Below are 11,680 nucleotides of genomic sequence, written 5' to 3'. Positions count from 1 at the left end.
CAGCAAACTAATTATTATAAAATAAAGCTTAATTCTGCCATTTGTCTTTTAAAAATTATAATACCAGCCACTTATCAAGTGTTTACTATGCTTCGGGAACTGTAAAATAAATTCTTCATATTACGATAGCTCATTTTAATCCTCATAACAAATCTGTAAGGTATTATCATGTCCGTTCTATGAAAACTGAAACCAAGGCCCAGAAGCTTCACTTACCATGTTCCAAATCGCAAGCCAGTGAACAATGGAGCTGAGATTCAAACTCAGGCCTGTGACTTGGAAACCTCTGCATTTAAATCTAGCATGGTGTCACAGAAATCACCTCCCCACAGAAGTGGGTGGTGATAATTGGCATAAGAGAGGCAGGGGCAAAGTGAAGACTAGATTTAAGAACAAAAGAGTCTTCCGTATTAGACAACAAGTAGCAATTTTTGGAAAACCCTTACTCCCAAGAATATTAAAAAGGTCCACAGAGGATCTGAGTACTTTCCTGACTGATAGATCCAAATTGGATGATTAAGACAGTTAAAATATTTCAAGGAGAAAATTTCTTAGATGTGAAGAGCATACTAAAAATGCAAAAAGTAATAGTTAAAAACTATCATTTTTGAGCACTTCTGTGCAGGTAATATGCTAAGGGGTTTACAGACTCGTGCAAACAGTGGTGTTTTCCCATTTACAATGCTTCTGCTGTTGCTGTTAGAGACACCTTTCTGAAATGGGTGACCTGATCTAATTTTTCATGCTTTTACCTTCCAGATCCTAGGGCAGTGTGGTGCTCTGGAGTCAGATAGGACTTGGTGCAGGGTTGCCAGAGAAAAAAATACAGATCACCCAGTTAAATTTGAAATTCCGATGAACATCAAATAATTTTTTAGTGTAAGTTCATCTCATGCAATATTTGGGATATACTTACACTGTATTTTCATTTGCTAACTCTGGGAAGCCCATCTGGGTGTAAATCCCAGCTAACTCTGATACAATACTAGCCATTGTGTCCCTGGGAAAATTACTTCACCTCCAAACCTTTATTTCCTCCTTCGTAGAATTAAGTAGGTACAGTATCTACCTCACAGGACTGTTAGGATTTCACACATTCATATAGCTCAGAGAAAAGTTAAATTCCTTTCTGTCTTGAGAAGTTCTCTTTGTGTGTCTCTTCACTATTTACTATCCTTTATATGGGGGATTTTAACATTTACTACCATTCTGTGCTTTTTGAAATGTTTTCAGTTAATTTCATAGAGATGGTTTTAAGATACCTCCATGTTATGCAAAGCAAGGGGCTTATTTTCCTAAGTAGATTATGTAACTCTGCTTAAAGAGACTGACACAATAACATTTTAGCATAAAACCAAATTGTGACCTACGTGACTACATTGGTTAGTTTGGAGGAAGTTTGTTACAGAGTGGATTTATCAAAAACACCCATTCTAGCAGTTTAAAGACTATGTGTTTAACTAAGTTACAAAAAGTAAGTTAAAATAGTATATTTGGTAACATACTGATTGAAAAAATTGAAGGAAGTCAACAAATTACAAATGACAGTCATTTACTTAATGTTATATAGTCAAACAGGTAACCAGATTTTCTGGAAATTATACTGCTAATACAAATTTGAAGTAATAAAAATGGTACTACACTTTAATCTAGTAATCTAATTCCTAAGAAAATAGTAAGTAATCACAGATATACATAATGATTCAAAAATAAAAACATTCCTTTTGAAAAATTGAGATCAGAGGAAAAATGTCCAATGAAATGGAAATCACTCCATAAATTATGTAATAATGGCATATGATAGAATCTGATGCAGTCTTCAAAAGGACACTTTAGGTACATATTTAGCAATATAAAAATGATAATATATTATTAAATAAAACCAGAATGATTTTATATAAAAACTATATATATGAGAGTATAAACCAAAATGTTAATATTGATTATGATAAGAATATGAGTAAGGTAAACACGTTTCAGTTTTATTTTCTTCTTTTCTGTAATATCCACATTTCATGAAACATGTTTTCTTTTATAATTAGAAATTAAATATTACTTTTAAAATTCTAGAGCCCAAAAGCCAACCTTCCAAAAGAAGAGGAGAGAGTACTCAGTACTCTGCTAATTTTCTCTGTCAGGCACCGTGGGGTATCTCCCCTTTCGAGAACCTTGGAGCCCACTGGGTGCTGAGGCCATTCAACTGAAACAGTAAACATTACTGGGTTGTTCAACGGCTAATTAGTCAGCAGGACAAATAGTTCAAGTATTGGAGAAAAAAGGATGTATTTTTGGAGCTGATATATTGAAATGAAAGCAGTTTTGCTAAATGGAGACAGTATTTATTTCATGCTGTTCATGAATTTTCAGTCACAAGCCGAAGTTTTGAGACTATGTAAATTGTCAAATGTTGCACTAAAAATTTTTAGGGAAATTTATTTTTGAGTCATTAGAATAACACTTAGATGCTAACTGGCATATCTTAATGTTTTTTGCACAACTAAAGTATGAACTATTCTTTCAGGCAAGCTCAGACTCATGCTGTTTTATCTCTTGACCAGATATGTTTCACACATGTAATTCTTTCACAAAAGACAAAATAAACAGATCAATGAATAAATAATTCACTCTATTTATATTTTAATAGTTTTTAATATGATGGCACTGTATTTAGAAATTTAATCATACATTGTAAAAACCTAAACAGTTCTTTCAAGATTATAACCTTGGGTGAATTGATAGTGTGACTTTAATAAAATCCATTAGGCAGTATTACCCTTGGCTAACTTCACTTTCAGATTTGTTAAGAGGTGTAATTCTGAGCAACCCCCTTTTATCCCTAACTCTTATGCATATTAATAAGCTCCGGGTCAAGCTAAGGATAATGGTGATTTGGTTGCTGTTATTTTCATCCATATATAAATCCGCAAATCCAATACCGACCCATGAAAATCCTCCTTTGACAATGCCACAGAACTGTTTCTTTCCTTGGGAATGATTAGGAAAACTAGCCGTTTGCACATGTTTACAGAAAGGAACAAGATCAGCATATTTATTATTTAAAAAAATTAGGACCTGGATTTTGACAATGTCAAGATTTACACTATATCCCTGTTTATTTTGGATATACCACTGACTTCCATTTCTAGAAGACACAGAGATATTGCTTAAGCAACCAAAGGTAAGAAACCAGTCATAATTACTGTTGTATTTTCACATAGGCTTATAACTCTGTTTTGATTTATTAAAGTAACAGCATTTGCTTTGTTTTCTATCTTACATGTTTTCTATTTACACCCGATGATTGCTTGTATTTTTCACAGATAAGTGAATATTTTACTAAAATACATTTTTAGTTAAAAATAATAATAAATAAAGACCTGGTAATATGATTCTACTAATCTGAATATCACAACACAGTAAATATTACCTCCTTTTTGCAAATTTCAAGTTCATTTTTAGAATTCAGAAATAGTAACTTTGGCAGATGTGTCTTTCTGCAAAGGAAGTACCATATACTGGGTTTTCTTTCTCTTTAAAATGTTTGAAGATTGAATACCATTACATTCATATAAGTCTTTCTTTTAAAGATTTTATTTATTCATTTGACAGCGAGAGACATAGTGAGAGAGGGAACACAAGCAGAGGGAGTGGGAGAGGGAGAAGCAGACCTCCCGCGGAACAGGGAGCCCGATGCGGGGCTGGATCCCAGGACCCTGGGACCATGACCTGAGCTGAAGGCAGACGCTTAACAACTGAGCCACCCAGGTGCCCAAATTCATAAAAATCTTAATAAAAAATTAACTCCTGAAATATGAACCCATCGAGAACTTCTTAAGTGGTGGGTATTTTATAACCATTATCATAGCAACCTGCATATCCCCCTTTTAGAGATAAATAAGTGGTCTAAAGAGATTAAGTGCGTTCCTAAAGGCAAAATACTACTGATGTGTGACAGAGCCAGAACTGAAATCACCTTACCTTCTTTTAATTCTCCATGATAGGCATGTATATTTTAATTAGACTTTTCATTACTGTGAAATTTTTATAAATTTTTATAAATTTAAAACCTAATCCTTAGGGGTACCTGGGTGGCTCGGTCGGTTAAGCATCTGCCTTCTGCTAGGGTCATGATCCCAGAGTCCTAGGATCTAGCCCCGCATCAGGCTCCCTGCTCAGTGGGGAGTCTGCTTCCCCTCTGCTCCTCACCACAATTGTACCCTCTCTCTTTCAAATAAATAAATAAAATCTTAAAAAAAACCTACTCTTTATCATTTTTTTATAGTGCCAAGATTACAGGATTATAAATACTTGTCATTTCATTCTATAATAGAAAGTTAGACATTGTTAAACTAAGTTTTTAAAATGTTCCTATCAATAAACACGTCTTATAATTGGCTTTTTACATTTTGATCTTTTGGTTTATATACCCCTTAATTTGTTCAATTACATTCATTCCTTTGCTTAGCATTCTTTCCATACACCTCTTTCACTCAAGTCTTGTTAGATCAAGCAGGCAGACAAAAGAGGATAGGGTGAGGTGGGGTATCAGAGTAACTGTAAATACAAGACCTAATAGTTATCGATTATACTTTCTATACCATAGAGGATACACCCTCTTTTCTCTACACTTGGAATGTTTATAAACCCTGATCACAAAATAATCTCAGTAAGGCAAAAAAAGTATACAGGCTACATTCTCTGCCCACAGTCAAAGTTAGAAATAATAAGTAAAGCTTAAAATTAAAGACCCTACCCCTTAGTAATGAAAAAAAAAAAAAAAAGCAGAGGTAGTGTTGGCAGGGAAGAATCGTCAAATACGTCTTTAAGTGAAGATAGCAAAACAGTGATTACAGATCTTTCTCTTTTTCAGGGACGTAATTTTTTGGGGGGCTGTGAAGTCAATATGTGTAAAAAGTCTGGATAAAATAGATTATTTTCTACAAAAATAATGTCAAAATTTAGTGTTAGAAGTAAAAATTAAATTGATGAAAAATTACAGGCAAAATTGAAAGAAGGGTCCAAGAACTACTTCCAAAAAATGCCACTTGTAACTTAAATATTTTTTACTTATTAATTTATTCAACAAATATTATTTAGTACCTATTGTGTTCCAGGCACTGTCCTATTGTGTCCCCATCAATAGGTCAAAGGAATAAATCCATATAATGCCAGAACCTTTCACCTTGGGTAAGAGTACATGGGAACTGGGCTGCCATATTTTAAGTTTTGGCTGTGGTGCTAACCAAACTTCCCACAGCTGGTATTACATCCCCTTAAAGAAGAAATATAATGTACCTCCCCTTCAGCAGACAACCTCTGTGTGAAGATTTAGAGCTATGCTATGAACTATGCTAATGTAGTCAAAAATGTACACAGCCTACCTTCTCTGGAGACTCTATGTGGGACAAGTGATTATAATTATACCTAATGGTCCTTAAACGTACAAATGTTCCAAAGAACAAATCAATTTAGCTTTAATTCATATGGCTTTAGTTGATGAGAAGGTAATTGATAAATTTCAACATCTATTTTTGATAAAATAGGAAATTAGTAATAAAAACCTTTAAAATAATAAAGACAATTTGTCTGAAATCAATGGGCAAAAATAGGAGAAATTCTAGAGACTGAAACAGACAAAGAGTGCTGATATATTATCTAACATTGTTCTATGATTTCTACTCAACACAGTCACACAGGAAACAGAAGTAAAGAATACAGTTTGCAGAGATAAAATTAATATTACCTGTGGATAATATGATTGTCCACTCAAAAAAACTTCAAAGGATTATTTTTTTTAAAAGATTTTATTTATTTGAGAGAGAGAGAATGAGAGAGAGAGAGCGCACATGAGAGGGGGGAGGGTCAGAGGGAGAAGCAGACTCCCTGCTGAGCAGGGAGCCTGATGCAGGACTCGATCCTGGGACTCCAGGATCATGACCTGAGCCAAAGGCAGTCGCCTAACCAGCTGAGCCACCCCGGTGTCCCTTCAATGGAAAACTAATAAAAAGTTCAGTAAGATAATAGGCTACAAAATAAATATATAAATTAATAGTTCTTCTATAAACCAGTAATAATTAGTCAATACAATAAACATAGATCTTATTTACAAATAAAAAGTTTAATGCATAGAGTGTATTAATAAGAAATGTGTATAGCTTATTTAAAGAAAATTACAGGTATACAAACTAGATTTTTAAAAGCCTCAATAAATGAGATGTCTCTTGTCATATGATTTTAAAAGTTTTAATATATTAAGCATATGAGTCTCCCAAAATTCATACATCTAATGAAATCTCTTTTTAAAACACATTATGTTCTAGGGAACATGATAAAATTATTCTGAAGGCAAATGGGAATAATAAATGTACACATTGTACTGTCATAGAAATAGCTACTTAAATTAGTCATTAAAATGATGATGGAGTGTAGATGTTTATTACCACTACGTGTGGTGTAGACCTAGTGTTTATGCAATAAAATAAGTAACAAAAGTAAAACAATTTTTCGCATTATTATGCGCTAGACATTATGTAAAGTTCTGTAGACATAAAAAAATCAGTGCTCATTGGTGCCTGCTCTCAAGTCTGGTGGGAAAGACTGCTGTAAATGGATCATAATAAAAGAATGGGTCAGTGCACTGATGCTAAGTGCTCCATATTACGTGAGTGCTGAGGGGAGCATCAGGCACCCAGGCCTTCTAATTTCAGCCATTAGAAATATTTGTTTTTTCCTTCTTTCTTTACCTTTATCACATGGTGTTTCCTTTGCCAAGAATGCTCATTTCCTCTGCTGCCTGGCAAACTCCTACTCATCCTTCAAGATCCAGTTACATATCCCCTGCTTTGGAAAGCTTTTTGTGAATCTCCCAACTGTACAGAGTTGGCCTATGCACACACAAAATTGTCCTATTAGATTTTTACTACTTACAGGGTTCTCTTTACTAACTTCTCTCAGGCTGGAAGCCTGTCTTAATCAAAAATCCATCCTGCCCTCACACCTCAACAAGCTACATGGTGTTTCTGTTTACACAACTTGAGCTCAACAAATGTTGAGAAGCAAAAATGGTAAGTGCAGATTAGATTGTTATCTGCAAATTGTTTGCAAGTAAAAATATCAGTACTCTTAATGTGTTCCTTTTAGGTATAAGGTATAAATTTGTAAGAAAAGAGGGAAAAAAATTATCCTAAATTTCAAATACTCATTGTGACTGACAATATCTCCATGTAATTAGAATCCAGGGGTCCTGAAGTGCTGGACTCTAAGTATTTATTTGCCTTTTTATATGTTTATTCACTTTTATGATTTCCATAAAAAGTTTGTATTTGTGTTGTCCCAGGGCATATACAGAGAAAAAGAAGTTCTCTCTCCTTCAGAAGCTTAGAGAACCTCCAGGAAGTGGGACATACACATGCAAACATAGATGTATAGACAATAAAATAAGTGCTTAGGGCCAAAGGAATAATTTAAAATATAGTCAGTATATATATATATCTCATGGATGGTGAAATTACAATAGATTTTGTGGAAGATGGAACTCTAAGACTTTCCACAAACACCTCTCATCAGTATGCATTTCCTGAGGAATTCCACTGAAACAGATATTGGGGTGAGATATCCTAACATAAGAGGCAAGGAAACCTTTGGTTAATCAGAATTTATTAATTTTGGGGGGTCGGTTTTTAGAATTCTGAATAGTTTCTGATCCAAAGGAGAAAGTGGAAAGATAACACATTAAAATCTCCAATGATAGCAGAAAGTCTTTGTTCCTATCCTTGATCAGTAAACACACCAATTTTATGTATTTATCATTTATCTATCTATCTATCATCTATCTATCTATCTATCTATCTATCTATCTATCTATCTATCTATCTATCTATTTAGAGAGAGAGAGAGAGAGAAAGACAAGGAGCAGAGGGAGAGGGAGAGAGAATCCCAAGCCGGATGCAGGGCTCGATCTCACGACCCTGAGATCATGATCTGAGCTGAAATCAAGAGGTGGACGCTTAACCAACTGTGCCACCCAGGTACTCTGAATGTATTGATTTTAAAGAAAACTTTTTCAATGATCAAGGGTCTTGCAATGCCCCAACATCATAATATATATGATTTTATAGTTAAAATCAAGTCTTTACATTTATCTGAAAAACTTTTCTAGTAAACGGGAATGTATTAGTGAACAAAACAGAATTTTTTGCTCTTACATGCTTACATTTTCTGGCATTAAACCACTCTGTTATATCACTGTTTTCTTGTAAAATGTTTTGGCTAAAAAAGAAGTATTGGAAGATATATTTGGTTATTTAATGGTTTTGTTCTTGGCTTTTGATCAATCGAGATTTTATTTTATGTTGGCTACTTTGTGAATTGTCTGTGGATTGTGAAGGTGGTGATAATGAGTACGGCAATTATGCCCTCCTTGGTGAAATTGTTTCTCCCTGAGAAAAGAGTGTGTTTTTCTCATGAGTTGTTAGCAGGTGACTTAGCGAGCCTGGCAGGTCCCTGTGCATGCTAAGGGCAGATACAGCAACAGTGTTGTGTCAGCTCTGTCTTCATTTTCATGGGAGTTACGGCTTGCTTTTAATCCTCTAAAGATAATTATCAAATAGTTGCTCTGACCCATTTGATCTCTCAAAGTGATAGTTCAAGGGGGGAGGGGTTAAAGAAAGATTATTTTCATCATTTAACTCTTGTTGTCTCCATGAGAAAGTTGACGTTTGCCTCTGTGAGCTTGGGGGTTAAATAATAATATCGTCAACTTGCATTTCTATAACCTTTCAATATTGCTTTATATATATTTTATTATTTTTATTGCTTTATATATATTGATACGTTGTTTTCACTAGCTCTCCATGGAGGATCATTACAATGGGCAGGGTGGGCGCTATCATCACCCCCGCCCCAGCGGAGGGAACGAAGCTCAGACAGATCTCTGCCGAGATCTCACTGGCAGTTTGGTGAAGAGATGGGGTGGAACCCATGTCTTTGCCAAGCAGGAGGTGGCTGTTGGCAGGCACTAGCTGCCTCTCGGTGGTGTAGCCTGCAAAGCCTGTTCTGCATGGTTACACAACTCTGGGAGCATCGTTGAATATGGAGACACAACCTTAGCTCTGCAACTGAACAGTGAGATTGGGCAAGGACTGGAAAACATTTTCTTTTCTCTTCTCTTTTCTTTCTTTCTCTCTCTCTTTTTCTTTTTTTAAAGATTTTATTTATTTATTTGACAGAGAGAGAGACAGCGAGAGAGGGAACACCAAGCAGGGAGAGTGGGAGAGGGAGAAGCAGGCTTCCTGTGGAGCAGGGAGCGTGATGTGGGGCTGGATCCCAGGACTCTGGGATCATGACCTGAGCTGAAGGCAGATGCTTAATGACTGAGCCACCCAGGTGCCCCTTCTTTCTTTATTTTTAAAAGATGTATTTATTTATTTTAGAGACAGAGCACACAGAGCATGGGGAGGGGGAGAGGGAGAAGGAGAGAGAATCTCAAGCAGATTCCCTGCTGGGTGTGGAGCCCGATGCAGGGCTTGATCTTATGAGCTTGGGATGATGACCTGAGCCAAAATCAAGAGTTGGCGGCTTAACCAACTGAGCCACCCAGGCGCCCCTGGAAAACATTATTTTATTTTATTTATTTATTTTTTAATTAATGATTTTATTTATTTGAGAGAGAGAGTGTGTGTGTGAGAGATCATGAGCAGGGGGGAAGGGCAGAGGGAGAAGCAGATTCCTGGCTGAGCGGGGAGCCCCACGCGGGGCTAGATTCCAGGACTCTGGGATCATGACCTGAGCCGAAGGCAGACACTTAACCGACTGAGCCACATAAGCCCCCTGGAAAACATTATTTTATTTTATTTATTTATATTTTTAAGATTTTATTTATTTGACAGAGAGAGGCACAGCGAGAGAGGGAACACAAGCAGGGGGAGTGGGAGAGGGAGAAGCAGGCTTCCCGCTGAGCAGGGAGCCCGATGCGGGGCTCGATCCCAGGACCCTGGGACCATGATCTGAGCCAAAGGCAGACGCTTAATGACTGAACCACCCAGGTGCCCCGGAAAACATTATTTTAAAGGAAAAGTGCTGATGCCAATTATTTTTGTTATTGAAAAAATTCCATTTAAAAACACTACCATTTTTTTCCCATTAAAAAAAATAAATCAGGGGCGCCTGCGTGGCTCAGTTGGTTAAACATCTGGCTCTGGCTCAGATCATGATCTCAGGGTCCTGGGATCCAGCACCACATCGGGCTCCCTGCTCAATGGGGAGCCTGCTTCTCCCTCTCCCTCTGCCCCTTCACCCCCACTGTGTGCTCTCTCCCTCTCTCTCTCTTAAATAAATAATAAATAAAATATAAAAAAAAATAAACTAGGAGAAAATACAGAACAACACAAAGAAGAAAGTAAAAATATTAATGATGTTTCCACTAAAAATTTAACATGTTTAACATTAAGGCGTTTATCCTCTCTATGCACATATACACAATTTTTAAAAAAATTAGATGATACTAAAAATATTGCTTAACAATCTGCTTCTTCTGCTTAACACTGTATCATGAACATTTCTACAAGTTGTTAAGTAATGTTCTTTTGAGAAAAAAATAAAAATTTATCCTTTTATCATAAAATTAATACATGTTCATTATATAAAATTCGAACAATACAGAGAACAATAGAGTACTCCAGAGGTAACTGTTGTTTACAGCTTAGTGCATATAGTTCTGCACTTTTCTACGAAGTCTGAATTTTACTAGTTTGCATCAGCAGATTAGAGCACCTTCTTTAGAAAAGTTTGCCCTGATGGAGAAGAGAGCATCATTTATTTTTAAAGGTACATATTTTATTATTAGAGTCAGTATAACAAATAACATACAAAAAACAAATATATCATTTATAATAATCTTTTGGAACATTCACACAGAATTCCACTCTAGAAAGCACCAACATACAGGAATCCTTATACATGCTGAATCATCTTTGGCCATCTGTGAATAATTAAGTGGTGTGGGTTCTCTGATCTGCATAACATGTAACTATCCTTGTTTATTTTTATTATTTTTTAAAGATTTTAATTAATTAATTAATTAATTAATTAATTAATTTATTTGACAGAGGGAGAGAGAGCACAAGCAAGGGGGAGCGGCAGGCAGTGGGAGAGGGAGAAGCAGGCTCCCCATTGAGCAGGGAGCCTGATATGGTGCTCGATCCCAGGACCCTGGGATCATGGCCTGAGCTAAGGCAGACACTTAACCGACTGAGCCACCCAGGTGCCCCGTAACTATCCTTGTTTAAAGATGATGCTTTAAAGTCTGTGTACTACGTCAGCCTTGCGAAATGAATTTCTCAGTTCAGTTTTCAATTTTATCCAGAAGTAGTTCCCTGCTTGGGTGACATAATACAGCCTATTATAGATCACAACACAGCAGTGATGGTAGTGAAATGAGATTACAGGAGTCAGATTGCTTTGTAAGCCATAAACTGATAAACACATATTTGTTGCTATGCGATTTAAGGGACTTACAGATGAGTAAAGTACACCTACACAAAGCGTAGAGACTCTTAATCAGAGGAGACGAACTGAGGGTTGCTGGAGGGGCGAGGGGTGGGGGAGATGGGGTAACTGGGTGATGGGCACTAAGGAGGGCACATGATGGTATGAGCACTGGGTGTTATATGAGACTGAGGAA

The sequence above is a fragment of the Callorhinus ursinus genome, unplaced genomic scaffold, assembly GCF_003265705.2.
Source record: "Callorhinus ursinus isolate GAN/ISIS: 27379988/994484 unplaced genomic scaffold, GSC_fseal_2.0 scaffold4, whole genome shotgun sequence".
NCBI classification, from domain to species: domain Eukaryota; kingdom Metazoa; phylum Chordata; class Mammalia; order Carnivora; family Otariidae; genus Callorhinus; species Callorhinus ursinus.
The sequence above is the reverse complement of the archived record's forward strand: the minus strand, read 5'-3'. Positions refer to the sequence as shown.